Source organism: Ranitomeya variabilis (genome assembly GCF_051348905.1).
Source record: "Ranitomeya variabilis isolate aRanVar5 chromosome 1 unlocalized genomic scaffold, aRanVar5.hap1 SUPER_1_unloc_2, whole genome shotgun sequence".
In the NCBI taxonomy this organism is placed as follows: domain Eukaryota; kingdom Metazoa; phylum Chordata; class Amphibia; order Anura; family Dendrobatidae; genus Ranitomeya; species Ranitomeya variabilis.
Genome location: NW_027507932.1, coordinates 23,609 through 49,333, shown reverse-complemented (window position 1 = coordinate 49,333; position 25,725 = coordinate 23,609). Strand labels below are relative to the sequence as shown.

The window sequence follows — 25,725 nt, the reverse complement described above, 5'->3', positions numbered from 1 at the left end:
CAACGCTCCTCTATGCAAATGACTCAGGCTGCCGCTGTGCATCTTGGGCGGCTTTGGACTTGAGCTCGGCCTGCCCTGTGGGGGGCGGAGTGGGCGTCGGGAGCGACCGGCGCCTCCCACTCGAGGAGCCTCCGTGCGGTCTGTGCCGAACGCCACCCCCGCCCCCTCCCTTCCGGGCCCGAGACTCCGCGATGTTGGGGAGCTGCGTCGGAGGGGCGCTCGTCGGGCCGGCGGGCCCCAACTCATACTTACCTGGCAGGGGAGATACCATGATCACTAAGGTGGTTCTCCCAGGGTGAGGCTCATCCATTGCACTCCGGGTGTGCTGACCCCTGCGATTTCCCCAAATGCGGGAAACTCGACTGCATAATTTGTGGTAGTGGGGGACTGCGTTCGCGCTTTCCCCTGATTTCCTATGGTCAAAGACAGAACACTAAAGATGCTCTGCTGAGCCAACGTGAGACTTTGGAGAAGCTCAAAGCAGGCAGATGTGGCCTTTGGCTCCCCCTTGTGGGGGAAGGATGCCACCTTCCCTGTGTCGTCGCTGCTTGCTTGGTTTTGTTTGAGGTTGTTGCCTTTGCTTGACACTTTGGCCCTTTTTTGGCCCCCCTGGCTGGTGGGGAATGATCACCTCATTTGCATCTCATTGACTTGGTGACGACATGGCTTGCTCTGCTTGTCTGCAGGGGCAGGCAGGCCCGCCCGCTCGCTCACGGGAGGGCACCTGCAGCATCCCCATCTCGCAGCCTTCGGGCTGGAGCTGGACCTGTGAGTGGGCCGCTGGTGCGCGGCTATCTGCTGCGGTTTGGGCCTCCTGCCCTTGAGCCTCCCTCCAGCGTGCATCCTCTTGAGCGGAGATGAGCGAGTCACGAGAGGGTGCCGGCCGGCAGCTGGAGCTCGAGCTGTCTACAGCATGTTCTCAGGCCAGCGCAGCAGCGTGAGGCTGCTGGGGCGGAGCCAACGCTCCTCTATGCAAATGACTCAGGCTGCCGCTGTGCATCTTGGGCGGCTTTGGACTTGAGCTCGGCCTGCCCTGTGGGGGGCGGAGTGGGCGTCGGGAGCGACCGGCGCCTCCCACTCGAGGAGCCTCCGTGCGGTCTGTGCCGAACGCCACCCCCGCCCCCTCCCTTCCGGGCCCGAGACTCCGCGATGTTGGGGAGCTGCGTCGGAGGGGCGCTCGTCGGGCCGGCGGGCCCCAACTCATACTTACCTGGCAGGGGAGATACCATGATCACTAAGGTGGTTCTCCCAGGGTGAGGCTCATCCATTGCACTCCGGGTGTGCTGACCCCTGCGATTTCCCCAAATGCGGGAAACTCGACTGCATAATTTGTGGTAGTGGGGGACTGCGTTCGCGCTTTCCCCTGATTTCCTATGGTCAAAGACAGAACACTAAAGATGCTCTGCTGAGCCAACGTGAGACTTTGGAGAAGCTCAAAGCAGGCAGATGTGGCCTTTGGCTCCCCCTTGTGGGGGAAGGATGCCACCTTCCCTGTGTCGTCGCTGCTTGCTTGGTTTTGTTTGAGGTTGTTGCCTTTGCTTGACACTTTGGCCCTTTTTTGGCCCCCCTGGCTGGTGGGGAATGATCACCTCATTTGCATCTCATTGACTTGGTGACGACATGGCTTGCTCTGCTTGTCTGCAGGGGCAGGCAGGCCCGCCCGCTCGCTCACGGGAGGGCACCTGCAGCATCCCCATCTCGCAGCCTTCGGGCTGGAGCTGGACCTGTGAGTGGGCCGCTGGTGCGCGGCTATCTGCTGCGGTTTGGGCCTCCTGCCCTTGAGCCTCCCTCCAGCGTGCATCCTCTTGAGCGGAGATGAGCGAGTCACGAGAGGGTGCCGGCCGGCAGCTGGAGCTCGAGCTGTCTACAGCATGTTCTCAGGCCAGCGCAGCAGCGTGAGGCTGCTGGGGCGGAGCCAACGCTCCTCTATGCAAATGACTCAGGCTGCCGCTGTGCATCTTGGGCGGCTTTGGACTTGAGCTCGGCCTGCCCTGTGGGGGGCGGAGTGGGCGTCGGGAGCGACCGGCGCCTCCCACTCGAGGAGCCTCCGTGCGGTCTGTGCCGAACGCCACCCCCGCCCCCTCCCTTCCGGGCCCGAGACTCCGCGATGTTGGGGAGCTGCGTCGGAGGGGCGCTCGTCGGGCCGGCGGGCCCCAACTCATACTTACCTGGCAGGGGAGATACCATGATCACTAAGGTGGTTCTCCCAGGGTGAGGCTCATCCATTGCACTCCGGGTGTGCTGACCCCTGCGATTTCCCCAAATGCGGGAAACTCGACTGCATAATTTGTGGTAGTGGGGGACTGCGTTCGCGCTTTCCCCTGATTTCCTATGGTCAAAGACAGAACACTAAAGATGCTCTGCTGAGCCAACGTGAGACTTTGGAGAAGCTCAAAGCAGGCAGATGTGGCCTTTGGCTCCCCCTTGTGGGGGAAGGATGCCACCTTCCCTGTGTCGTCGCTGCTTTCTTGGTTTTGTTTGAGGTTGTTGCCTTTGCTTGACACTTTGGCCCTTTTTTGGCCCCCCTGGCTGGTGGGGAATGATCACCTCATTTGCATCTCATTGACTTGGTGACGACATGGCTTGCTCTGCTTGTCTGCAGGGGCAGGCAGGCCCGCCCGCTCGCTCACGGGAGGGCACCTGCAGCATCCCCATCTCGCAGCCTTCGGGCTGGAGCTGGACCTGTGAGTGGGCCGCTGGTGCGCGGCTATCTGCTGCGGTTTGGGCCTCCTGCCCTTGAGCCTCCCTCCAGCGTGCATCCTCTTGAGCGGAGATGAGCGAGTCACGAGAGGGTGCCGGCCGGCAGCTGGAGCTCGAGCTGTCTACAGCATGTTCTCAGGCCAGCGCAGCAGCGTGAGGCTGCTGGGGCGGAGCCAACGCTCCTCTATGCAAATGACTCAGGCTGCCGCTGTGCATCTTGGGCGGCTTTGGACTTGAGCTCGGCCTGCCCTGTGGGGGGCGGAGTGGGCGTCGGGAGCGACCGGCGCCTCCCACTCGAGGAGCCTCCGTGCGGTCTGTGCCGAACGCCACCCCCGCCCCCTCCCTTCCGGGCCCGAGACTCCGCGATGTTGGGGAGCTGCGTCGGAGGGGCGCTCGTCGGGCCGGCGGGCCCCAACTCATACTTAGGCTACGTTCACATTTGCGGTGTGCGCCGCAGCGTCGCCGCCGCAACGCACAGCGCAAATGTGAACACATGCACAACGCTGCTTTTTGCGCCGCATGCGTCCTTTTTTCCATTGAATTTGGACGCAGCAAAAATGCAACTTGCTGCGTCCTCCGCGCCCAGACGCGGGCGCCGCAGGGACGCATGCGGCGCAAAAAGCAAGTGCACCGCATGTCCATGCGCCCCCATGTTAAATATAGGGGCGCATGATGCATGCGGCGCCGCTGCGGCGCCCGACGCTGCGGCGCTAGCCGCAAATCTGAACGTAGCCTTCCCTGGCAGGGGAGATACCATGATCACTAAGGTGGTTCTCCCAGGGTGAGGCTCATCCATTGCACTCCGGGTGTGCTGACCCCTGCGATTTCCCCAAATGCGGGAAACTCGACTGCATAATTTGTGGTAGTGGGGGACTGCGTTCGCGCTTTCCCCTGATTTCCTATGGTCAAAGACAGAACACTAAAGATGCTCTGCTGAGCCAACGTGAGACTTTGGAGAAGCTCAAAGCAGGCAGATGTGGCCTTTGGCTCCCCCTTGTGGGGGAAGGATGCCACCTTCCCTGTGTCGTCGCTGCTTGCTTGGTTTTGTTTGAGGTTGTTGCCTTTGCTTGACACTTTGGCCCTTTTTTGGCCCCCCTGGCTGGTGGGGAATGATCACCTCATTTGCATCTCATTGACTTGGTGACGACATGGCTTGCTCTGCTTGTCTGCAGGGGCAGGCAGGCCCGCCCGCTCGCTCACGGGAGGGCACCTGCAGCATCCCCATCTCGCAGCCTTCGGGCTGGAGCTGGACCTGTGAGTGGGCCGCTGGTGCGCGGCTATCTGCTGCGGTTTGGGCCTCCTGCCCTTGAGCCTCCCTCCAGCGTGCATCCTCTTGAGCGGAGATGAGCGAGTCACGAGAGGGTGCCGGCCGGCAGCTGGAGCTCGAGCTGTCTACAGCATGTTCTCAGGCCAGCGCAGCAGCGTGAGGCTGCTGGGGCGGAGCCAACGCTCCTCTATGCAAATGACTCAGGCTGCCGCTGTGCATCTTGGGCGGCTTTGGACTTGAGCTCGGCCTGCCCTGTGGGGGGCGGAGTGGGCGTCGGGAGCGACCGGCGCCTCCCACTCGAGGAGCCTCCGTGCGGTCTGTGCCGAACGCCACCCCCGCCCCCTCCCTTCCGGGCCCGAGACTCCGCGATGTTGGGGAGCTGCGTCGGAGGGGCGCTCGTCGGGCCGGCGGGCCCCAACTCATACTTACCTGGCAGGGGAGATACCATGATCACTAAGGTGGTTCTCCCAGGGTGAGGCTCATCCATTGCACTCCGGGTGTGCTGACCCCTGCGATTTCCCCAAATGCGGGAAACTCGACTGCATAATTTGTGGTAGTGGGGGACTGCGTTCGCGCTTTCCCCTGATTTCCTATGGTCAAAGACAGAACACTAAAGATGCTCTGCTGAGCCAACGTGAGACTTTGGAGAAGCTCAAAGCAGGCAGATGTGGCCTTTGGCTCCCCCTTGTGGGGGAAGGATGCCACCTTCCCTGTGTCGTCGCTGCTTGCTTGGTTTTGTTTGAGGTTGTTGCCTTTGCTTGACACTTTGGCCCTTTTTTGGCCCCCCTGGCTGGTGGGGAATGATCACCTCATTTGCATCTCATTGACTTGGTGACGACATGGCTTGCTCTGCTTGTCTGCAGGGGCAGGCAGGCCCGCCCGCTCGCTCACGGGAGGGCACCTGCAGCATCCCCATCTCGCAGCCTTCGGGCTGGAGCTGGACCTGTGAGTGGGCCGCTGGTGCGCGGCTATCTGCTGCGGTTTGGGCCTCCTGCCCTTGAGCCTCCCTCCAGCGTGCATCCTCTTGAGCGGAGATGAGCGAGTCACGAGAGGGTGCCGGCCGGCAGCTGGAGCTCGAGCTGTCTACAGCATGTTCTCAGGCCAGCGCAGCAGCGTGAGGCTGCTGGGGCGGAGCCAACGCTCCTCTATGCAAATGACTCAGGCTGCCGCTGTGCATCTTGGGCGGCTTTGGACTTGAGCTCGGCCTGCCCTGTGGGGGGCGGAGTGGGCGTCGGGAGCGACCGGCGCCTCCCACTCGAGGAGCCTCCGTGCGGTCTGTGCCGAACGCCACCCCCGCCCCCTCCCTTCCGGGCCCGAGACTCCGCGATGTTGGGGAGCTGCGTCGGAGGGGCGCTCGTCGGGCCGGCGGGCCCCAACTCATACTTACCTGGCAGGGGAGATACCATGATCACTAAGGTGGTTCTCCCAGGGTGAGGCTCATCCATTGCACTCCGGGTGTGCTGACCCCTGCGATTTCCCCAAATGCGGGAAACTCGACTGCATAATTTGTGGTAGTGGGGGACTGCGTTCGCGCTTTCCCCTGATTTCCTATGGTCAAAGACAGAACACTAAAGATGCTCTGCTGAGCCAACGTGAGACTTTGGAGAAGCTCAAAGCAGGCAGATGTGGCCTTTGGCTCCCCCTTGTGGGGGAAGGATGCCACCTTCCCTGTGTCGTCGCTGCTTGCTTGGTTTTGTTTGAGGTTGTTGCCTTTGCTTGACACTTTGGCCCTTTTTTGGCCCCCCTGGCTGGTGGGGAATGATCACCTCATTTGCATCTCATTGACTTGGTGACGACATGGCTTGCTCTGCTTGTCTGCAGGGGCAGGCAGGCCCGCCCGCTCGCTCACGGGAGGGCACCTGCAGCATCCCCATCTCGCAGCCTTCGGGCTGGAGCTGGACCTGTGAGTGGGCCGCTGGTGCGCGGCTATCTGCTGCGGTTTGGGCCTCCTGCCCTTGAGCCTCCCTCCAGCGTGCATCCTCTTGAGCGGAGATGAGCGAGTCACGAGAGGGTGCCGGCCGGCAGCTGGAGCTCGAGCTGTCTACAGCATGTTCTCAGGCCAGCGCAGCAGCGTGAGGCTGCTGGGGCGGAGCCAACGCTCCTCTATGCAAATGACTCAGGCTGCCGCTGTGCATCTTGGGCGGCTTTGGACTTGAGCTCGGCCTGCCCTGTGGGGGGCGGAGTGGGCGTCGGGAGCGACCGGCGCCTCCCACTCGAGGAGCCTCCGTGCGGTCTGTGCCGAACGCCACCCCCGCCCCCTCCCTTCCGGGCCCGAGACTCCGCGATGTTGGGGAGCTGCGTCGGAGGGGCGCTCGTCGGGCCGGCGGGCCCCAACTCATACTTACCTGGCAGGGGAGATACCATGATCACTAAGGTGGTTCTCCCAGGGTGAGGCTCATCCATTGCACTCCGGGTGTGCTGACCCCTGCGATTTCCCCAAATGCGGGAAACTCGACTGCATAATTTGTGGTAGTGGGGGACTGCGTTCGCGCTTTCCCCTGATTTCCTATGGTCAAAGACAGAACACTAAAGATGCTCTGCTGAGCCAACGTGAGACTTTGGAGAAGCTCAAAGCAGGCAGATGTGGCCTTTGGCTCCCCCTTGTGGGGGAAGGATGCCACCTTCCCTGTGTCGTCGCTGCTTGCTTGGTTTTGTTTGAGGTTGTTGCCTTTGCTTGACACTTTGGCCCTTTTTTGGCCCCCCTGGCTGGTGGGGAATGATCACCTCATTTGCATCTCATTGACTTGGTGACGACATGGCTTGCTCTGCTTGTCTGCAGGGGCAGGCAGGCCCGCCCGCTCGCTCACGGGAGGGCACCTGCAGCATCCCCATCTCGCAGCCTTCGGGCTGGAGCTGGACCTGTGAGTGGGCCGCTGGTGCGCGGCTATCTGCTGCGGTTTGGGCCTCCTGCCCTTGAGCCTCCCTCCAGCGTGCATCCTCTTGAGCGGAGATGAGCGAGTCACGAGAGGGTGCCGGCCGGCAGCTGGAGCTCGAGCTGTCTACAGCATGTTCTCAGGCCAGCGCAGCAGCGTGAGGCTGCTGGGGCGGAGCCAACGCTCCTCTATGCAAATGACTCAGGCTGCCGCTGTGCATCTTGGGCGGCTTTGGACTTGAGCTCGGCCTGCCCTGTGGGGGGCGGAGTGGGCGTCGGGAGCGACCGGCGCCTCCCACTCGAGGAGCCTCCGTGCGGTCTGTGCCGAACGCCACCCCCGCCCCCTCCCTTCCGGGCCCGAGACTCCGCGATGTTGGGGAGCTGCGTCGGAGGGGCGCTCGTCGGGCCGGCGGGCCCCAACTCATACTTACCTGGCAGGGGAGATACCATGATCACTAAGGTGGTTCTCCCAGGGTGAGGCTCATCCATTGCACTCCGGGTGTGCTGACCCCTGCGATTTCCCCAAATGCGGGAAACTCGACTGCATAATTTGTGGTAGTGGGGGACTGCGTTCGCGCTTTCCCCTGATTTCCTATGGTCAAAGACAGAACACTAAAGATGCTCTGCTGAGCCAACGTGAGACTTTGGAGAAGCTCAAAGCAGGCAGATGTGGCCTTTGGCTCCCCCTTGTGGGGGAAGGATGCCACCTTCCCTGTGTCGTCGCTGCTTGCTTGGTTTTGTTTGAGGTTGTTGCCTTTGCTTGACACTTTGGCCCTTTTTTGGCCCCCCTGGCTGGTGGGGAATGATCACCTCATTTGCATCTCATTGACTTGGTGACGACATGGCTTGCTCTGCTTGTCTGCAGGGGCAGGCAGGCCCGCCCGCTCGCTCACGGGAGGGCACCTGCAGCATCCCCATCTCGCAGCCTTCGGGCTGGAGCTGGACCTGTGAGTGGGCCGCTGGTGCGCGGCTATCTGCTGCGGTTTGGGCCTCCTGCCCTTGAGCCTCCCTCCAGCGTGCATCCTCTTGAGCGGAGATGAGCGAGTCACGAGAGGGTGCCGGCCGGCAGCTGGAGCTCGAGCTGTCTACAGCATGTTCTCAGGCCAGCGCAGCAGCGTGAGGCTGCTGGGGCGGAGCCAACGCTCCTCTATGCAAATGACTCAGGCTGCCGCTGTGCATCTTGGGCGGCTTTGGACTTGAGCTCGGCCTGCCCTGTGGGGGGCGGAGTGGGCGTCGGGAGCGACCGGCGCCTCCCACTCGAGGAGCCTCCGTGCGGTCTGTGCCGAACGCCACCCCCGCCCCCTCCCTTCCGGGCCCGAGACTCCGCGATGTTGGGGAGCTGCGTCGGAGGGGCGCTCGTCGGGCCGGCGGGCCCCAACTCATACTTACCTGGCAGGGGAGATACCATGATCACTAAGGTGGTTCTCCCAGGGTGAGGCTCATCCATTGCACTCCGGGTGTGCTGACCCCTGCGATTTCCCCAAATGCGGGAAACTCGACTGCATAATTTGTGGTAGTGGGGGACTGCGTTCGCGCTTTCCCCTGATTTCCTATGGTCAAAGACAGAACACTAAAGATGCTCTGCTGAGCCAACGTGAGACTTTGGAGAAGCTCAAAGCAGGCAGATGTGGCCTTTGGCTCCCCCTTGTGGGGGAAGGATGCCACCTTCCCTGTGTCGTCGCTGCTTGCTTGGTTTTGTTTGAGGTTGTTGCCTTTGCTTGACACTTTGGCCCTTTTTTGGCCCCCCTGGCTGGTGGGGAATGATCACCTCATTTGCATCTCATTGACTTGGTGACGACATGGCTTGCTCTGCTTGTCTGCAGGGGCAGGCAGGCCCGCCCGCTCGCTCACGGGAGGGCACCTGCAGCATCCCCATCTCGCAGCCTTCGGGCTGGAGCTGGACCTGTGAGTGGGCCGCTGGTGCGCGGCTATCTGCTGCGGTTTGGGCCTCCTGCCCTTGAGCCTCCCTCCAGCGTGCATCCTCTTGAGCGGAGATGAGCGAGTCACGAGAGGGTGCCGGCCGGCAGCTGGAGCTCGAGCTGTCTACAGCATGTTCTCAGGCCAGCGCAGCAGCGTGAGGCTGCTGGGGCGGAGCCAACGCTCCTCTATGCAAATGACTCAGGCTGCCGCTGTGCATCTTGGGCGGCTTTGGACTTGAGCTCGGCCTGCCCTGTGGGGGGCGGAGTGGGCGTCGGGAGCGACCGGCGCCTCCCACTCGAGGAGCCTCCGTGCGGTCTGTGCCGAACGCCACCCCCGCCCCCTCCCTTCCGGGCCCGAGACTCCGCGATGTTGGGGAGCTGCGTCGGAGGGGCGCTCGTCGGGCCGGCGGGCCCCAACTCATACTTACCTGGCAGGGGAGATACCATGATCACTAAGGTGGTTCTCCCAGGGTGAGGCTCATCCATTGCACTCCGGGTGTGCTGACCCCTGCGATTTCCCCAAATGCGGGAAACTCGACTGCATAATTTGTGGTAGTGGGGGACTGCGTTCGCGCTTTCCCCTGATTTCCTATGGTCAAAGACAGAACACTAAAGATGCTCTGCTGAGCCAACGTGAGACTTTGGAGAAGCTCAAAGCAGGCAGATGTGGCCTTTGGCTCCCCCTTGTGGGGGAAGGATGCCACCTTCCCTGTGTCGTCGCTGCTTGCTTGGTTTTGTTTGAGGTTGTTGCCTTTGCTTGACACTTTGGCCCTTTTTTGGCCCCCCTGGCTGGTGGGGAATGATCACCTCATTTGCATCTCATTGACTTGGTGACGACATGGCTTGCTCTGCTTGTCTGCAGGGGCAGGCAGGCCCGCCCGCTCGCTCACGGGAGGGCACCTGCAGCATCCCCATCTCGCAGCCTTCGGGCTGGAGCTGGACCTGTGAGTGGGCCGCTGGTGCGCGGCTATCTGCTGCGGTTTGGGCCTCCTGCCCTTGAGCCTCCCTCCAGCGTGCATCCTCTTGAGCGGAGATGAGCGAGTCACGAGAGGGTGCCGGCCGGCAGCTGGAGCTCGAGCTGTCTACAGCATGTTCTCAGGCCAGCGCAGCAGCGTGAGGCTGCTGGGGCGGAGCCAACGCTCCTCTATGCAAATGACTCAGGCTGCCGCTGTGCATCTTGGGCGGCTTTGGACTTGAGCTCGGCCTGCCCTGTGGGGGGCGGAGTGGGCGTCGGGAGCGACCGGCGCCTCCCACTCGAGGAGCCTCCGTGCGGTCTGTGCCGAACGCCACCCCCGCCCCCTCCCTTCCGGGCCCGAGACTCCGCGATGTTGGGGAGCTGCGTCGGAGGGGCGCTCGTCGGGCCGGCGGGCCCCAACTCATACTTACCTGGCAGGGGAGATACCATGATCACTAAGGTGGTTCTCCCAGGGTGAGGCTCATCCATTGCACTCCGGGTGTGCTGACCCCTGCGATTTCCCCAAATGCGGGAAACTCGACTGCATAATTTGTGGTAGTGGGGGACTGCGTTCGCGCTTTCCCCTGATTTCCTATGGTCAAAGACAGAACACTAAAGATGCTCTGCTGAGCCAACGTGAGACTTTGGAGAAGCTCAAAGCAGGCAGATGTGGCCTTTGGCTCCCCCTTGTGGGGGAAGGATGCCACCTTCCCTGTGTCGTCGCTGCTTGCTTGGTTTTGTTTGAGGTTGTTGCCTTTGCTTGACACTTTGGCCCTTTTTTGGCCCCCCTGGCTGGTGGGGAATGATCACCTCATTTGCATCTCATTGACTTGGTGACGACATGGCTTGCTCTGCTTGTCTGCAGGGGCAGGCAGGCCCGCCCGCTCGCTCACGGGAGGGCACCTGCAGCATCCCCATCTCGCAGCCTTCGGGCTGGAGCTGGACCTGTGAGTGGGCCGCTGGTGCGCGGCTATCTGCTGCGGTTTGGGCCTCCTGCCCTTGAGCCTCCCTCCAGCGTGCATCCTCTTGAGCGGAGATGAGCGAGTCACGAGAGGGTGCCGGCCGGCAGCTGGAGCTCGAGCTGTCTACAGCATGTTCTCAGGCCAGCGCAGCAGCGTGAGGCTGCTGGGGCGGAGCCAACGCTCCTCTATGCAAATGACTCAGGCTGCCGCTGTGCATCTTGGGCGGCTTTGGACTTGAGCTCGGCCTGCCCTGTGGGGGGCGGAGTGGGCGTCGGGAGCGACCGGCGCCTCCCACTCGAGGAGCCTCCGTGCGGTCTGTGCCGAACGCCACCCCCGCCCCCTCCCTTCCGGGCCCGAGACTCCGCGATGTTGGGGAGCTGCGTCGGAGGGGCGCTCGTCGGGCCGGCGGGCCCCAACTCATACTTACCTGGCAGGGGAGATACCATGATCACTAAGGTGGTTCTCCCAGGGTGAGGCTCATCCATTGCACTCCGGGTGTGCTGACCCCTGCGATTTCCCCAAATGCGGGAAACTCGACTGCATAATTTGTGGTAGTGGGGGACTGCGTTCGCGCTTTCCCCTGATTTCCTATGGTCAAAGACAGAACACTAAAGATGCTCTGCTGAGCCAACGTGAGACTTTGGAGAAGCTCAAAGCAGGCAGATGTGGCCTTTGGCTCCCCCTTGTGGGGGAAGGATGCCACCTTCCCTGTGTCGTCGCTGCTTGCTTGGTTTTGTTTGAGGTTGTTGCCTTTGCTTGACACTTTGGCCCTTTTTTGGCCCCCCTGGCTGGTGGGGAATGATCACCTCATTTGCATCTCATTGACTTGGTGACGACATGGCTTGCTCTGCTTGTCTGCAGGGGCAGGCAGGCCCGCCCGCTCGCTCACGGGAGGGCACCTGCAGCATCCCCATCTCGCAGCCTTCGGGCTGGAGCTGGACCTGTGAGTGGGCCGCTGGTGCGCGGCTATCTGCTGCGGTTTGGGCCTCCTGCCCTTGAGCCTCCCTCCAGCGTGCATCCTCTTGAGCGGAGATGAGCGAGTCACGAGAGGGTGCCGGCCGGCAGCTGGAGCTCGAGCTGTCTACAGCATGTTCTCAGGCCAGCGCAGCAGCGTGAGGCTGCTGGGGCGGAGCCAACGCTCCTCTATGCAAATGACTCAGGCTGCCGCTGTGCATCTTGGGCGGCTTTGGACTTGAGCTCGGCCTGCCCTGTGGGGGGCGGAGTGGGCGTCGGGAGCGACCGGCGCCTCCCACTCGAGGAGCCTCCGTGCGGTCTGTGCCGAACGCCACCCCCGCCCCCTCCCTTCCGGGCCCGAGACTCCGCGATGTTGGGGAGCTGCGTCGGAGGGGCGCTCGTCGGGCCGGCGGGCCCCAACTCATACTTACCTGGCAGGGGAGATACCATGATCACTAAGGTGGTTCTCCCAGGGTGAGGCTCATCCATTGCACTCCGGGTGTGCTGACCCCTGCGATTTCCCCAAATGCGGGAAACTCGACTGCATAATTTGTGGTAGTGGGGGACTGCGTTCGCGCTTTCCCCTGATTTCCTATGGTCAAAGACAGAACACTAAAGATGCTCTGCTGAGCCAACGTGAGACTTTGGAGAAGCTCAAAGCAGGCAGATGTGGCCTTTGGCTCCCCCTTGTGGGGGAAGGATGCCACCTTCCCTGTGTCGTCGCTGCTTGCTTGGTTTTGTTTGAGGTTGTTGCCTTTGCTTGACACTTTGGCCCTTTTTTGGCCCCCCTGGCTGGTGGGGAATGATCACCTCATTTGCATCTCATTGACTTGGTGACGACATGGCTTGCTCTGCTTGTCTGCAGGGGCAGGCAGGCCCGCCCGCTCGCTCACGGGAGGGCACCTGCAGCATCCCCATCTCGCAGCCTTCGGGCTGGAGCTGGACCTGTGAGTGGGCCGCTGGTGCGCGGCTATCTGCTGCGGTTTGGGCCTCCTGCCCTTGAGCCTCCCTCCAGCGTGCATCCTCTTGAGCGGAGATGAGCGAGTCACGAGAGGGTGCCGGCCGGCAGCTGGAGCTCGAGCTGTCTACAGCATGTTCTCAGGCCAGCGCAGCAGCGTGAGGCTGCTGGGGCGGAGCCAACGCTCCTCTATGCAAATGACTCAGGCTGCCGCTGTGCATCTTGGGCGGCTTTGGACTTGAGCTCGGCCTGCCCTGTGGGGGGCGGAGTGGGCGTCGGGAGCGACCGGCGCCTCCCACTCGAGGAGCCTCCGTGCGGTCTGTGCCGAACGCCACCCCCGCCCCCTCCCTTCCGGGCCCGAGACTCCGCGATGTTGGGGAGCTGCGTCGGAGGGGCGCTCGTCGGGCCGGCGGGCCCCAACTCATACTTACCTGGCAGGGGAGATACCATGATCACTAAGGTGGTTCTCCCAGGGTGAGGCTCATCCATTGCACTCCGGGTGTGCTGACCCCTGCGATTTCCCCAAATGCGGGAAACTCGACTGCATAATTTGTGGTAGTGGGGGACTGCGTTCGCGCTTTCCCCTGATTTCCTATGGTCAAAGACAGAACACTAAAGATGCTCTGCTGAGCCAACGTGAGACTTTGGAGAAGCTCAAAGCAGGCAGATGTGGCCTTTGGCTCCCCCTTGTGGGGGAAGGATGCCACCTTCCCTGTGTCGTCGCTGCTTGCTTGGTTTTGTTTGAGGTTGTTGCCTTTGCTTGACACTTTGGCCCTTTTTTGGCCCCCCTGGCTGGTGGGGAATGATCACCTCATTTGCATCTCATTGACTTGGTGACGACATGGCTTGCTCTGCTTGTCTGCAGGGGCAGGCAGGCCCGCCCGCTCGCTCACGGGAGGGCACCTGCAGCATCCCCATCTCGCAGCCTTCGGGCTGGAGCTGGACCTGTGAGTGGGCCGCTGGTGCGCGGCTATCTGCTGCGGTTTGGGCCTCCTGCCCTTGAGCCTCCCTCCAGCGTGCATCCTCTTGAGCGGAGATGAGCGAGTCACGAGAGGGTGCCGGCCGGCAGCTGGAGCTCGAGCTGTCTACAGCATGTTCTCAGGCCAGCGCAGCAGCGTGAGGCTGCTGGGGCGGAGCCAACGCTCCTCTATGCAAATGACTCAGGCTGCCGCTGTGCATCTTGGGCGGCTTTGGACTTGAGCTCGGCCTGCCCTGTGGGGGGCGGAGTGGGCGTCGGGAGCGACCGGCGCCTCCCACTCGAGGAGCCTCCGTGCGGTCTGTGCCGAACGCCACCCCCGCCCCCTCCCTTCCGGGCCCGAGACTCCGCGATGTTGGGGAGCTGCGTCGGAGGGGCGCTCGTCGGGCCGGCGGGCCCCAACTCATACTTACCTGGCAGGGGAGATACCATGATCACTAAGGTGGTTCTCCCAGGGTGAGGCTCATCCATTGCACTCCGGGTGTGCTGACCCCTGCGATTTCCCCAAATGCGGGAAACTCGACTGCATAATTTGTGGTAGTGGGGGACTGCGTTCGCGCTTTCCCCTGATTTCCTATGGTCAAAGACAGAACACTAAAGATGCTCTGCTGAGCCAACGTGAGACTTTGGAGAAGCTCAAAGCAGGCAGATGTGGCCTTTGGCTCCCCCTTGTGGGGGAAGGATGCCACCTTCCCTGTGTCGTCGCTGCTTGCTTGGTTTTGTTTGAGGTTGTTGCCTTTGCTTGACACTTTGGCCCTTTTTTGGCCCCCCTGGCTGGTGGGGAATGATCACCTCATTTGCATCTCATTGACTTGGTGACGACATGGCTTGCTCTGCTTGTCTGCAGGGGCAGGCAGGCCCGCCCGCTCGCTCACGGGAGGGCACCTGCAGCATCCCCATCTCGCAGCCTTCGGGCTGGAGCTGGACCTGTGAGTGGGCCGCTGGTGCGCGGCTATCTGCTGCGGTTTGGGCCTCCTGCCCTTGAGCCTCCCTCCAGCGTGCATCCTCTTGAGCGGAGATGAGCGAGTCACGAGAGGGTGCCGGCCGGCAGCTGGAGCTCGAGCTGTCTACAGCATGTTCTCAGGCCAGCGCAGCAGCGTGAGGCTGCTGGGGCGGAGCCAACGCTCCTCTATGCAAATGACTCAGGCTGCCGCTGTGCATCTTGGGCGGCTTTGGACTTGAGCTCGGCCTGCCCTGTGGGGGGCGGAGTGGGCGTCGGGAGCGACCGGCGCCTCCCACTCGAGGAGCCTCCGTGCGGTCTGTGCCGAACGCCACCCCCGCCCCCTCCCTTCCGGGCCCGAGACTCCGCGATGTTGGGGAGCTGCGTCGGAGGGGCGCTCGTCGGGCCGGCGGGCCCCAACTCATACTTACCTGGCAGGGGAGATACCATGATCACTAAGGTGGTTCTCCCAGGGTGAGGCTCATCCATTGCACTCCGGGTGTGCTGACCCCTGCGATTTCCCCAAATGCGGGAAACTCGACTGCATAATTTGTGGTAGTGGGGGACTGCGTTCGCGCTTTCCCCTGATTTCCTATGGTCAAAGACAGAACACTAAAGATGCTCTGCTGAGCCAACGTGAGACTTTGGAGAAGCTCAAAGCAGGCAGATGTGGCCTTTGGCTCCCCCTTGTGGGGGAAGGATGCCACCTTCCCTGTGTCGTCGCTGCTTTCTTGGTTTTGTTTGAGGTTGTTGCCTTTGCTTGACACTTTGGCCCTTTTTTGGCCCCCCTGGCTGGTGGGGAATGATCACCTCATTTGCATCTCATTGACTTGGTGACGACATGGCTTGCTCTGCTTGTCTGCAGGGGCAGGCAGGCCCGCCCGCTCGCTCACGGGAGGGCACCTGCAGCATCCCCATCTCGCAGCCTTCGGGCTGGAGCTGGACCTGTGAGTGGGCCGCTGGTGCGCGGCTATCTGCTGCGGTTTGGGCCTCCTGCCCTTGAGCCTCCCTCCAGCGTGCATCCTCTTGAGCGGAGATGAGCGAGTCACGAGAGGGTGCCGGCCGGCAGCTGGAGCTCGAGCTGTCTACAGCATGTTCTCAGGCCAGCGCAGCAGCGTGAGGCTGCTGGGGCGGAGCCAACGCTCCTCTATGCAAATGACTCAGGCTGCCGCTGTGCATCTTGGGCGGCTTTGGACTTGAGCTCGGCCTGCCCTGTGGGGGGCGGAGTGGGCGTCGGGAGCGACCGGCGCCTCCCACTCGAGGAGCCTCCGTGCGGTCTGTGCCGAACGCCACCCCCGCCCCCTCCCTTCCGGGCCCGAGACTCCGCGATGTTGGGGAGCTGCGTCGGAGGGGCGCTCGTCGGGCCGGCGGGCCCCAACTCATACTTAGGCTACGTTCACATTTGCGGTGTGCGCCGCAGCGTCGCCGCCGCAACGCACAGCGCAAATGTGAACACATGCACAACGCTGCTTTTTGCGCCGCATGCGTCCTTTTTTCCATTGAATTTGGACGCAGCAAAAATGCAACTTGCTGCGTCCTCCGCGCCCAGACGCGGGCGCCGCAGGGACGCATGCGGCGCAAAAAGCAAGTGCACCGCATGTCCATGCGCCCCCATGTTAAATATAGGGGCGCATGATGCATGCGGCGCCGCTGCGGCGCCCGACGCTGCGGCGCTAGCCGCAAATCTGAACGTAGCCTTCCCTGGCAGGGGAGATACCATGATCACTAAGGTGGTTCTCCCAGGGTGAGGCTCATCCATTGCACTCCGGGTGTGCTGACCCCTGCGATTTCCCCAAATGCGGGAAACTCGACTGCATAATTTGTGGTAGTGGGGGACTGCGTTCGCGCTTTCCCCTGATTTCCTATGGTCAAAGACAGAACACTAAAGATGCTCTGCTGAGCCAACGTGAGACTTTGGAGAAGCTCAAAGCAGGCAGATGTGGCCTTTGGCTCCCCCTTGTGGGGGAAGGATGCCACCTTCCCTGTGTCGTCGCTGCTTGCTTGGTTTTGTTTGAGGTTGTTGCCTTTGCTTGACACTTTGGCCCTTTTTTGGCCCCCCTGGCTGGTGGGGAATGATCACCTCATTTGCATCTCATTGACTTGGTGACGACATGGCTTGCTCTGCTTGTCTGCAGGGGCAGGCAGGCCCGCCCGCTCGCTCACGGGAGGGCACCTGCAGCATCCCCATCTCGCAGCCTTCGGGCTGGAGCTGGACCTGTGAGTGGGCCGCTGGTGCGCGGCTATCTGCTGCGGTTTGGGCCTCCTGCCCTTGAGCCTCCCTCCAGCGTGCATCCTCTTGAGCGGAGATGAGCGAGTCACGAGAGGGTGCCGGCCGGCAGCTGGAGCTCGAGCTGTCTACAGCATGTTCTCAGGCCAGCGCAGCAGCGTGAGGCTGCTGGGGCGGAGCCAACGCTCCTCTATGCAAATGACTCAGGCTGCCGCTGTGCATCTTGGGCGGCTTTGGACTTGAGCTCGGCCTGCCCTGTGGGGGGCGGAGTGGGCGTCGGGAGCGACCGGCGCCTCCCACTCGAGGAGCCTCCGTGCGGTCTGTGCCGAACGCCACCCCCGCCCCCTCCCTTCCGGGCCCGAGACTCCGCGATGTTGGGGAGCTGCGTCGGAGGGGCGCTCGTCGGGCCGGCGGGCCCCAACTCATACTTACCTGGCAGGGGAGATACCATGATCACTAAGGTGGTTCTCCCAGGGTGAGGCTCATCCATTGCACTCCGGGTGTGCTGACCCCTGCGATTTCCCCAAATGCGGGAAACTCGACTGCATAATTTGTGGTAGTGGGGGACTGCGTTCGCGCTTTCCCCTGATTTCCTATGGTCAAAGACAGAACACTAAAGATGCTCTGCTGAGCCAACGTGAGACTTTGGAGAAGCTCAAAGCAGGCAGATGTGGCCTTTGGCTCCCCCTTGTGGGGGAAGGATGCCACCTTCCCTGTGTCGTCGCTGCTTGCTTGGTTTTGTTTGAGGTTGTTGCCTTTGCTTGACACTTTGGCCCTTTTTTGGCCCCCCTGGCTGGTGGGGAATGATCACCTCATTTGCATCTCATTGACTTGGTGACGACATGGCTTGCTCTGCTTGTCTGCAGGGGCAGGCAGGCCCGCCCGCTCGCTCACGGGAGGGCACCTGCAGCATCCCCATCTCGCAGCCTTCGGGCTGGAGCTGGACCTGTGAGTGGGCCGCTGGTGCGCGGCTATCTGCTGCGGTTTGGGCCTCCTGCCCTTGAGCCTCCCTCCAGCGTGCATCCTCTTGAGCGGAGATGAGCGAGTCACGAGAGGGTGCCGGCCGGCAGCTGGAGCTCGAGCTGTCTACAGCATGTTCTCAGGCCAGCGCAGCAGCGTGAGGCTGCTGGGGCGGAGCCAACGCTCCTCTATGCAAATGACTCAGGCTGCCGCTGTGCATCTTGGGCGGCTTTGGACTTGAGCTCGGCCTGCCCTGTGGGGGGCGGAGTGGGCGTCGGGAGCGACCGGCGCCTCCCACTCGAGGAGCCTCCGTGCGGTCTGTGCCGAACGCCACCCCCGCCCCCTCCCTTCCGGGCCCGAGACTCCGCGATGTTGGGGAGCTGCGTCGGAGGGGCGCTCGTCGGGCCGGCGGGCCCCAACTCATACTTACCTGGCAGGGGAGATACCATGATCACTAAGGTGGTTCTCCCAGGGTGAGGCTCATCCATTGCACTCCGGGTGTGCTGACCCCTGCGATTTCCCCAAATGCGGGAAACTCGACTGCATAATTTGTGGTAGTGGGGGACTGCGTTCGCGCTTTCCCCTGATTTCCTATGGTCAAAGACAGAACACTAAAGATGCTCTGCTGAGCCAACGTGAGACTTTGGAGAAGCTCAAAGCAGGCAGATGTGGCCTTTGGCTCCCCCTTGTGGGGGAAGGATGCCACCTTCCCTGTGTCGTCGCTGCTTGCTTGGTTTTGTTTGAGGTTGTTGCCTTTGCTTGACACTTTGGCCCTTTTTTGGCCCCCCTGGCTGGTGGGGAATGATCACCTCATTTGCATCTCATTGACTTGGTGACGACATGGCTTGCTCTGCTTGTCTGCAGGGGCAGGCAGGCCCGCCCGCTCGCTCACGGGAGGGCACCTGCAGCATCCCCATCTCGCAGCCTTCGGGCTGGAGCTGGACCTGTGAGTGGGCCGCTGGTGCGCGGCTATCTGCTGCGGTTTGGGCCTCCTGCCCTTGAGCCTCCCTCCAGCGTGCATCCTCTTGAGCGGAGATGAGCGAGTCACGAGAGGGTGCCGGCCGGCAGCTGGAGCTCGAGCTGTCTACAGCATGTTCTCAGGCCAGCGCAGCAGCGTGAGGCTGCTGGGGCGGAGCCAACGCTCCTCTATGCAAATGACTCAGGCTGCCGCTGTGCATCTTGGGCGGCTTTGGACTTGAGCTCGGCCTGCCCTGTGGGGGGCGGAGTGGGCGTCGGGAGCGACCGGCGCCTCCCACTCGAGGAGCCTCCGTGCGGTCTGTGCCGAACGCCACCCCCGCCCCCTCCCTTCCGGGCCCGAGACTCCGCGATGTTGGGGAGCTGCGTCGGAGGGGCGCTCGTCGGGCCGGCGGGCCCCAACTCATACTTACCTGGCAGGGGAGATACCATGATCACTAAGGTGGTTCTCCCAGGGTGAGGCTCATCCATTGCACTCCGGGTGTGCTGACCCCTGCGATTTCCCCAAATGCGGGAAACTCGACTGCATAATTTGTGGTAGTGGGGGACTGCGTTCGCGCTTTCCCCTGATTTCCTATGGTCAAAGACAGAACACTAAAGATGCTCTGCTGAGCCAACGTGAGACTTTGGAGAAGCTCAAAGCAGGCAGATGTGGCCTTTGGCTCCCCCTTGTGGGGGAAGGATGCCACCTTCCCTGTGTCGTCGCTGCTTGCTTGGTTTTGTTTGAGGTTGTTGCCTTTGCTTGACACTTTGGCCCTTTTTTGGCCCCCCTGGCTGGTGGGGAATGATCACCTCATTTGCATCTCATTGACTTGGTGACGACATGGCTTGCTCTGCTTGTCTGCAGGGGCAGGCAGGCCCGCCCGCTCGCTCACGGGAGGGCACCTGCAGCATCCCCATCTCGCAGCCTTCGGGCTGGAGCTGGACCTGTGAGTGGGCCGCTGGTGCGCGGCTATCTGCTGCGGTTTGGGCCTCCTGCCCTTGAGCCTCCCTCCAGCGTGCATCCTCTTGAGCGGAGATGAGCGAGTCACGAGAGGGTGCCGGCCGGCAGCTGGAGCTCGAGCTGTCTACAGCATGTTCTCAGGCCAGCGCAGCAGCGTGAGGCTGCTGGGGCGGAGCCAACGCTCCTCTATGCAAATGACTCAGGCTGCCGCTGTGCATCTTGGGCGGCTTTGGACTTGAGCTCGGCCTGCCCTGTGGGGGGCGGAGTGGGCGTCGGGAGCGACCGGCGCCTCCCACTCGAGGAGCCTCCGTGCGGTCTGTGCCGAACGCCACCCCCGCCCCCTCCCTTCCGGGCCCGAGACTCCGCGATGTTGGGGAGCTGCGTCGGAGGGGCGCTCGTCGGGCCGGCGGGCCCCAACTCATACTTACCTGGCAGGGGAGATACCATGATCACTAAGGTGGTTCTCCCAGGGTGAGGCTCATCCATTGCACTCCGGGTGTGCTGACCCCTGCGATTTCCCCAAATGCGGGAAACTCGACTGCATAATTTGTGGTAGTGGGGGACTGCGTTCGCGCTTTCCCCTGATTTCCTATGGTCAAAGACAGAACACTAAAGATGCTCTGCTGAGCCAACGTGAGACTTTGGAGAAGCTCAAAGCAGGCAGATGTGGCCTTTGGCTCCCCCTTGTGGGGGAAGGATGCCACCTTCCCTGTGTCGTCGCTGCTTGCTTGGTTTTGTTTGAGGTTGTTGCCTTTGCTTGACACTTTGGCCCTTTTTTGGCCCCCCTGGCTGGTGGGGAATGATCACCTCATTTGCATCTCATTGACTTGGTGACGACATGGCTTGCTCTGCTTGTCTGCAGGGGCAGGCAGGCCCGCCCGCTCGCTCACGGGAGGGCACCTGCAGCATCCCCATCTCGCAGCCTTCGGGCTGGAGCTGGACCTGTGAGTGGGCCGCTGGTGCGCGGCTATCTGCTGCGGTTTGGGCCTCCTGCCCTTGAGCCTCCCTCCAGCGTGCATCCTCTTGAGCGGAGATGAGCGAGTCACGAGAGGGTGCCGGCCGGCAGCTGGAGCTCGAGCTGTCTACAGCATGTTCTCAGGCCAGCGCAGCAGCGTGAGGCTGCTGGGGCGGAGCCAACGCTCCTCTATGCAAATGACTCAGGCTGCCGCTGTGCATCTTGGGCGGCTTTGGACTTGAGCTCGGCCTGCCCTGTGGGGGGCGGAGTGGGCGTCGGGAGCGACCGGCGCCTCCCACTCGAGGAGCCTCCGTGCGGTCTGTGCCGAACGCCACCCCCGCCCCCTCCCTTCCGGGCCCGAGACTCCGCGATGTTGGGGAGCTGCGTCGGAGGGGCGCTCGTCGGGCCGGCGGGCCCCAACTCATACTTACCTGGCAGGGGAGATACCATGATCACTAAGGTGGTTCTCCCAGGGTGAGGCTCATCCATTGCACTCCGGGTGTGCTGACCCCTGCGATTTCCCCAAATGCGGGAAACTCGACTGCATAATTTGTGGTAGTGGGGGACTGCGTTCGCGCTTTCCCCTGATTTCCTATGGTCAAAGACAGAACACTAAAGATGCTCTGCTGAGCCAACGTGAGACTTTGGAGAAGCTCAAAGCAGGCAGATGTGGCCTTTGGCTCCCCCTTGTGGGGGAAGGATGCCACCTTCCCTGTGTCGTCGCTGCTTGCTTGGTTTTGTTTGAGGTTGTTGCCTTTGCTTGACACTTTGGCCCTTTTTTGGCCCCCCTGGCTGGTGGGGAATGATCACCTCATTTGCATCTCATTGACTTGGTGACGACATGGCTTGCTCTGCTTGTCTGCAGGGGCAGGCAGGCCCGCCCGCTCGCTCACGGGAGGGCACCTGCAGCATCCCCATCTCGCAGCCTTCGGGCTGGAGCTGGACCTGTGAGTGGGCCGCTGGTGCGCGGCTATCTGCTGCGGTTTGGGCCTCCTGCCCTTGAGCCTCCCTCCAGCGTGCATCCTCTTGAGCGGAGATGAGCGAGTCACGAGAGGGTGCCGGCCGGCAGCTGGAGCTCGAGCTGTCTACAGCATGTTCTCAGGCCAGCGCAGCAGCGTGAGGCTGCTGGGGCGGAGCCAACGCTCCTCTATGCAAATGACTCAGGCTGCCGCTGTGCATCTTGGGCGGCTTTGGACTTGAGCTCGGCCTGCCCTGTGGGGGGCGGAGTGGGCGTCGGGAGCGACCGGCGCCTCCCACTCGAGGAGCCTCCATGCGGTCTGTGCCGAACGCCACCCCCGCCCCCTCCCTTCCGGGCCCGAGACTCCGCGATGTTGGGGAGCTGCGTCGGAGGGGCGCTCGTCGGGCCCCAACTCATACTTACCTGGCAGGGGAGATACCATGATCACTAAGGTGGTTCTCCCAGGGTGAGGCTCATCCATTGCACTCCGGGTGTGCTGACCCCTGCGATTTCCCCAAATGCGGGAAACTCGACTGCATAATTTGTGGTAGTGGGGGACTGCGTTCGCGCTTTCCCCTGATTTCCTATGGTCAAAGACAGAACACTAAAGATGCTCTGCTGAGCCAACGTGAGACTTTGGAGAAGCTCAAAGCAGGCAGATGTGGCCTTTGGCTCCCCCTTGTGGGGGAAGGATGCCACCTTCCCTGTGTCGTCGCTGCTTGCTTGGTTTTGTTTGAGGTTGTTGCCTTTGCTTGACACTTTGGCCCTTTTTTGGCCCCCCTGGCTGGTGGGGAATGATCACCTCATTTGCATCTCATTGACTTGGTGACGACATGGCTTGCTCTGCTTGTCTGCAGGGGCAGGCAGGCCCGCCCGCTCGCTCACGGGAGGGCACCTGCAGCATCCCCATCTCGCAGCCTTCGGGCTGGAGCTGGACCTGTGAGTGGGCCGCTGGTGCGCGGCTATCTGCTGCGGTTTGGGCCTCCTGCCCTTGAGCCTCCCTCCAGCGTGCATCCTCTTGAGCGGAGATGAGCGAGTCACGAGAGGGTGCCGGCCGGCAGCTGGAGCTCGAGCTGTCTACAGCATGTTCTCAGGCCAGCGCAGCAGCGTGAGGCTGCTGGGGCGGAGCCAACGCTCCTCTATGCAAATGACTCAGGCTGCCGCTGTGCATCTTGGGCGGCTTTGGACTTGAGCTCGGCCTGCCCTGTGGGGGGCGGAGTGGGCGTCGGGAGCGACCGGCGCCTCCCACTCGAGGAGCCTCCGTGCGGTCTGTGCCGAACGCCACCCCCGCCCCCTCCCTTCCGGGCCCGAGACTCCGCGATGTTGGGGAGCTGCGTCGGAGGGGCGCTCGTCGGGCCGGCGGGCCCCAACTCATACTTACCTGGCAGGGGAGATACCATGATCACTAAGGTGGTTCTCCCAGGGTGAGGCTCATCCATTGCACTCCGGGTGTGCTGACCCCTGCGATTTCCCCAAATGCGGGAAACTCGACTGCATAATTTGTGGTAGTGGGGGACTGCGTTCGCGCTTTCCCCTGATTTCCTATGGTCAAAGACAGAACACTAAAGATGCTCTGCTGAGCCAACGTGAGACTTTGGAGAAGCTCAAAGCAGGCAGATGTGGCCTTTGGCTCCCCCTTGTGGGGGAAGGATGCCACCTTCCCTGTGTCGTCGCTGCTTGCTTGGTTTTGTTTGAGGTTGTTGCCTTTGCTTGACACTTTGGCCCTTTTTTGGCCCCCCTGGCTGGTGGGGAATGATCACCTCATTTGCATCTCATTGACTTGGTGACGACATGGCTTGCTCTGCTTGTCTGCAGGGGCAGGCAGGCCCGCCCGCTCGCTCACGGGAGGGCACCTGCAGCATCCCCATCTCGCAGCCTTCGGGCTGGAGCTGGACCTGTGAGTGGGCCGCTGGTGCGCGGCTATCTGCTGCGGTTTGGGCCTCCTGCCCTTGAGCCTCCCTCCAGCGTGCATCCTCTTGAGCGGAGATGAGCGAGTCACGAGAGGGTGCCGGCCGGCAGCTGGAGCTCGAGCTGTCTACAGCATGTTCTCAGGCCAGCGCAGCAGCGTGAGGCTGCTGGGGCGGAGCCAACGCTCCTCTATGCAAATGACTCAGGCTGCCGCTGTGCATCTTGGGCGGCTTTGGACTTGAGCTCGGCCTGCCCTGTGGGGGGCGGAGTGGGCGTCGGGAGCGACCGGCGCCTCCCACTCGAGGAGCCTCCATGCGGTCTGTGCCGAACGCCACCCCCGCCCCCTCCCTTCCGGGCCCGAGACTCCGCGATGTTGGGGAGCTGCGTCGGAGGGGCGCTCGTCGGGCCCCAACTCATACTTACCTGGCAGGGGAGATACCATGATCACTAAGGTGGTTCTCCCAGGGTGAGGCTCATCCATTGCACTCCGGGTGTGCTGACCCCTGCGATTTCCCCAAATGCGGGAAACTCGACTGCATAATTTGTGGTAGTGGGGGACTGCGTTCGCGCTTTCCCCTGATTTCCTATGGTCAAAGACAGAACACTAAAGAAGCTCTGCTGAGCCAACGTGAGACTTTGGAGAAGCTCAAAGCAGGCAGATGTGGCCTTTGGCTCCCCCTTGTGGGGGAAGGATGCCACCTTCCCTGTGTCGTCGCTGCTTGCTTGGTTTTGTTTGAGGTTGTTGCCTTTGCTTGACACTTTGGCCCTTTTTTGGCCCCCCTGGCTGGTGGGGAATGATCACCTCATTTGCATCTCATTGACTTGGTGACGACATGGCTTGCTCTGCTTGTCTGCAGGGGCAGGCAGGCCCGCCCGCTCGCTCACGGGAGGGCACCTGCAGCATCCCCATCTCGCAGCCTTCGGGCTGGAGCTGGACCTGTGAGTGGGCCGCTGGTGCGCGGCTATCTGCTGCGGTTTGGGCCTCCTGCCCTTGAGCCTCCCTCCAGCGTGCATCCTCTTGAGCGGAGATGAGCGAGTCACGAGAGGGTGCCGGCCGGCAGCTGGAGCTCGAGCTGTCTACAGCATGTTCTCAGGCCAGCGCAGCAGCGTGAGGCTGCTGGGGCGGAGCCAACGCTCCTCTATGCAAATGACTCAGGCTGCCGCTGTGCATCTTGGGCGGCTTTGGACTTGAGCTCGGCCTGCCCTGTGGGGGGCGGAGTGGGCGTCGGGAGCGACCGGCGCCTCCCACTCGAGGAGCCTCCGTGCGGTCTGTGCCGAACGCCACCCCCGCCCCCTCCCTTCCGGGCCCGAGACTCCGCGATGTTGGGGAGCTGCGTCGGAGGGGCGCTCGTCGGGCCGGCGGGCCCCAACTCATACTTACCTGGCAGGGGAGATACCATGATCACTAAGGTGGTTCTCCCAGGGTGAGGCTCATCCATTGCACTCCGGGTGTGCTGACCCCTGCGATTTCCCCAAATGCGGGAAACTCGACTGCATAATTTGTGGTAGTGGGGGACTGCGTTCGCGCTTTCCCCTGATTTCCTATGGTCAAAGACAGAACACTAAAGATGCTCTGCTGAGCCAACGTGAGACTTTGGAGAAGCTCAAAGCAGGCAGATGTGGCCTTTGGCTCCCCCTTGTGGGGGAAGGATGCCACCTTCCCTGTGTCGTCGCTGCTTGCTTGGTTTTGTTTGAGGTTGTTGCCTTTGCTTGACACTTTGGCCCTTTTTTGGCCCCCCTGGCTGGTGGGGAATGATCACCTCATTTGCATCTCATTGACTTGGTGACGACATGGCTTGCTCTGCTTGTCTGCAGGGGCAGGCAGGCCCGCCCGCTCGCTCACGGGAGGGCACCTGCAGCATCCCCATCTCGCAGCCTTCGGGCTGGAGCTGGACCTGTGAGTGGGCCGCTGGTGCGCGGCTATCTGCTGCGGTTTGGGCCTCCTGCCCTTGAGCCTCCCTCCAGCGTGCATCCTCTTGAGCGGAGATGAGCGAGTCACGAGAGGGTGCCGGCCGGCAGCTGGAGCTCGAGCTGTCTACAGCATGTTCTCAGGCCAGCGCAGCAGCGTGAGGCTGCTGGGGCGGAGCCAACGCTCCTCTATGCAAATGACTCAGGCTGCCGCTGTGCATCTTGGGCGGCTTTGGACTTGAGCTCGGCCTGCCCTGTGGGGGGCGGAGTGGGCGTCGGGAGCGACCGGCGCCTCCCACTCGAGGAGCCTCCGTGCGGTCTGTGCCGAACGCCACCCCCGCCCCCTCCCTTCCGGGCCCGAGACTCCGCGATGTTGGGGAGCTGCGTC

General features: G+C 62.4%; 26 non-coding genes across 26 annotated transcripts; all 26 read left to right on the top strand.

The window, feature by feature from the left end:
* Positions 1–244: 244 nt before the first annotated feature.
* Positions 245–408, top strand: LOC143789116 (U1 spliceosomal RNA). The gene has a single exon (XR_013218914.1). It is a non-coding gene; the product is annotated as a U1 spliceosomal RNA (small nuclear RNA).
* A 794-nt stretch (positions 409–1,202) lies between these two features.
* LOC143789115 (U1 spliceosomal RNA) lies at positions 1,203–1,366 on the top strand. The gene has a single exon (XR_013218913.1). It is a non-coding gene; the product is annotated as a U1 spliceosomal RNA (small nuclear RNA).
* Positions 1,367–2,160: 794 nt separating this feature from the next.
* LOC143789113 (U1 spliceosomal RNA) lies at positions 2,161–2,324 on the top strand. Its single transcript, XR_013218911.1, has one exon. It is a non-coding gene; the product is annotated as a U1 spliceosomal RNA (small nuclear RNA).
* A 1,106-nt stretch (positions 2,325–3,430) lies between these two features.
* On the top strand, positions 3,431–3,594 carry LOC143789070 (U1 spliceosomal RNA). Its single transcript, XR_013218872.1, has one exon. It is a non-coding gene; the product is annotated as a U1 spliceosomal RNA (small nuclear RNA).
* Positions 3,595–4,388: 794 nt separating this feature from the next.
* On the top strand, positions 4,389–4,552 carry LOC143789112 (U1 spliceosomal RNA). The gene has a single exon (XR_013218910.1). It is a non-coding gene; the product is annotated as a U1 spliceosomal RNA (small nuclear RNA).
* A 794-nt stretch (positions 4,553–5,346) lies between these two features.
* LOC143789111 (U1 spliceosomal RNA) lies at positions 5,347–5,510 on the top strand. The gene has a single exon (XR_013218909.1). It is a non-coding gene; the product is annotated as a U1 spliceosomal RNA (small nuclear RNA).
* A 794-nt stretch (positions 5,511–6,304) lies between these two features.
* Positions 6,305–6,468, top strand: LOC143789110 (U1 spliceosomal RNA). The gene has a single exon (XR_013218908.1). It is a non-coding gene; the product is annotated as a U1 spliceosomal RNA (small nuclear RNA).
* Positions 6,469–7,262: 794 nt separating this feature from the next.
* LOC143789109 (U1 spliceosomal RNA) lies at positions 7,263–7,426 on the top strand. The gene has a single exon (XR_013218907.1). It is a non-coding gene; the product is annotated as a U1 spliceosomal RNA (small nuclear RNA).
* Positions 7,427–8,220: 794 nt separating this feature from the next.
* Positions 8,221–8,384, top strand: LOC143789108 (U1 spliceosomal RNA). The gene has a single exon (XR_013218906.1). It is a non-coding gene; the product is annotated as a U1 spliceosomal RNA (small nuclear RNA).
* Positions 8,385–9,178: 794 nt separating this feature from the next.
* Positions 9,179–9,342, top strand: LOC143789106 (U1 spliceosomal RNA). Its single transcript, XR_013218905.1, has one exon. It is a non-coding gene; the product is annotated as a U1 spliceosomal RNA (small nuclear RNA).
* Positions 9,343–10,136: 794 nt separating this feature from the next.
* Positions 10,137–10,300, top strand: LOC143789105 (U1 spliceosomal RNA). Its single transcript, XR_013218904.1, has one exon. It is a non-coding gene; the product is annotated as a U1 spliceosomal RNA (small nuclear RNA).
* A 794-nt stretch (positions 10,301–11,094) lies between these two features.
* On the top strand, positions 11,095–11,258 carry LOC143789104 (U1 spliceosomal RNA). Its single transcript, XR_013218903.1, has one exon. It is a non-coding gene; the product is annotated as a U1 spliceosomal RNA (small nuclear RNA).
* Positions 11,259–12,052: 794 nt separating this feature from the next.
* Positions 12,053–12,216, top strand: LOC143789103 (U1 spliceosomal RNA). Its single transcript, XR_013218902.1, has one exon. It is a non-coding gene; the product is annotated as a U1 spliceosomal RNA (small nuclear RNA).
* Positions 12,217–13,010: 794 nt separating this feature from the next.
* LOC143789101 (U1 spliceosomal RNA) lies at positions 13,011–13,174 on the top strand. Its single transcript, XR_013218900.1, has one exon. It is a non-coding gene; the product is annotated as a U1 spliceosomal RNA (small nuclear RNA).
* Positions 13,175–13,968: 794 nt separating this feature from the next.
* Positions 13,969–14,132, top strand: LOC143789100 (U1 spliceosomal RNA). The gene has a single exon (XR_013218899.1). It is a non-coding gene; the product is annotated as a U1 spliceosomal RNA (small nuclear RNA).
* A 794-nt stretch (positions 14,133–14,926) lies between these two features.
* Positions 14,927–15,090, top strand: LOC143789099 (U1 spliceosomal RNA). Its single transcript, XR_013218898.1, has one exon. It is a non-coding gene; the product is annotated as a U1 spliceosomal RNA (small nuclear RNA).
* A 1,106-nt stretch (positions 15,091–16,196) lies between these two features.
* Positions 16,197–16,360, top strand: LOC143789069 (U1 spliceosomal RNA). The gene has a single exon (XR_013218871.1). It is a non-coding gene; the product is annotated as a U1 spliceosomal RNA (small nuclear RNA).
* A 794-nt stretch (positions 16,361–17,154) lies between these two features.
* On the top strand, positions 17,155–17,318 carry LOC143789098 (U1 spliceosomal RNA). Its single transcript, XR_013218897.1, has one exon. It is a non-coding gene; the product is annotated as a U1 spliceosomal RNA (small nuclear RNA).
* A 794-nt stretch (positions 17,319–18,112) lies between these two features.
* On the top strand, positions 18,113–18,276 carry LOC143789097 (U1 spliceosomal RNA). Its single transcript, XR_013218896.1, has one exon. It is a non-coding gene; the product is annotated as a U1 spliceosomal RNA (small nuclear RNA).
* A 794-nt stretch (positions 18,277–19,070) lies between these two features.
* On the top strand, positions 19,071–19,234 carry LOC143789096 (U1 spliceosomal RNA). The gene has a single exon (XR_013218895.1). It is a non-coding gene; the product is annotated as a U1 spliceosomal RNA (small nuclear RNA).
* Positions 19,235–20,028: 794 nt separating this feature from the next.
* LOC143789095 (U1 spliceosomal RNA) lies at positions 20,029–20,192 on the top strand. Its single transcript, XR_013218894.1, has one exon. It is a non-coding gene; the product is annotated as a U1 spliceosomal RNA (small nuclear RNA).
* A 794-nt stretch (positions 20,193–20,986) lies between these two features.
* LOC143789094 (U1 spliceosomal RNA) lies at positions 20,987–21,150 on the top strand. The gene has a single exon (XR_013218893.1). It is a non-coding gene; the product is annotated as a U1 spliceosomal RNA (small nuclear RNA).
* A 786-nt stretch (positions 21,151–21,936) lies between these two features.
* On the top strand, positions 21,937–22,100 carry LOC143789093 (U1 spliceosomal RNA). The gene has a single exon (XR_013218892.1). It is a non-coding gene; the product is annotated as a U1 spliceosomal RNA (small nuclear RNA).
* A 794-nt stretch (positions 22,101–22,894) lies between these two features.
* On the top strand, positions 22,895–23,058 carry LOC143789092 (U1 spliceosomal RNA). The gene has a single exon (XR_013218891.1). It is a non-coding gene; the product is annotated as a U1 spliceosomal RNA (small nuclear RNA).
* A 786-nt stretch (positions 23,059–23,844) lies between these two features.
* Positions 23,845–24,008, top strand: LOC143789089 (U1 spliceosomal RNA). Its single transcript, XR_013218889.1, has one exon. It is a non-coding gene; the product is annotated as a U1 spliceosomal RNA (small nuclear RNA).
* A 794-nt stretch (positions 24,009–24,802) lies between these two features.
* Positions 24,803–24,966, top strand: LOC143789088 (U1 spliceosomal RNA). The gene has a single exon (XR_013218888.1). It is a non-coding gene; the product is annotated as a U1 spliceosomal RNA (small nuclear RNA).
* Positions 24,967–25,725: the final 759 nt, after the last annotated feature.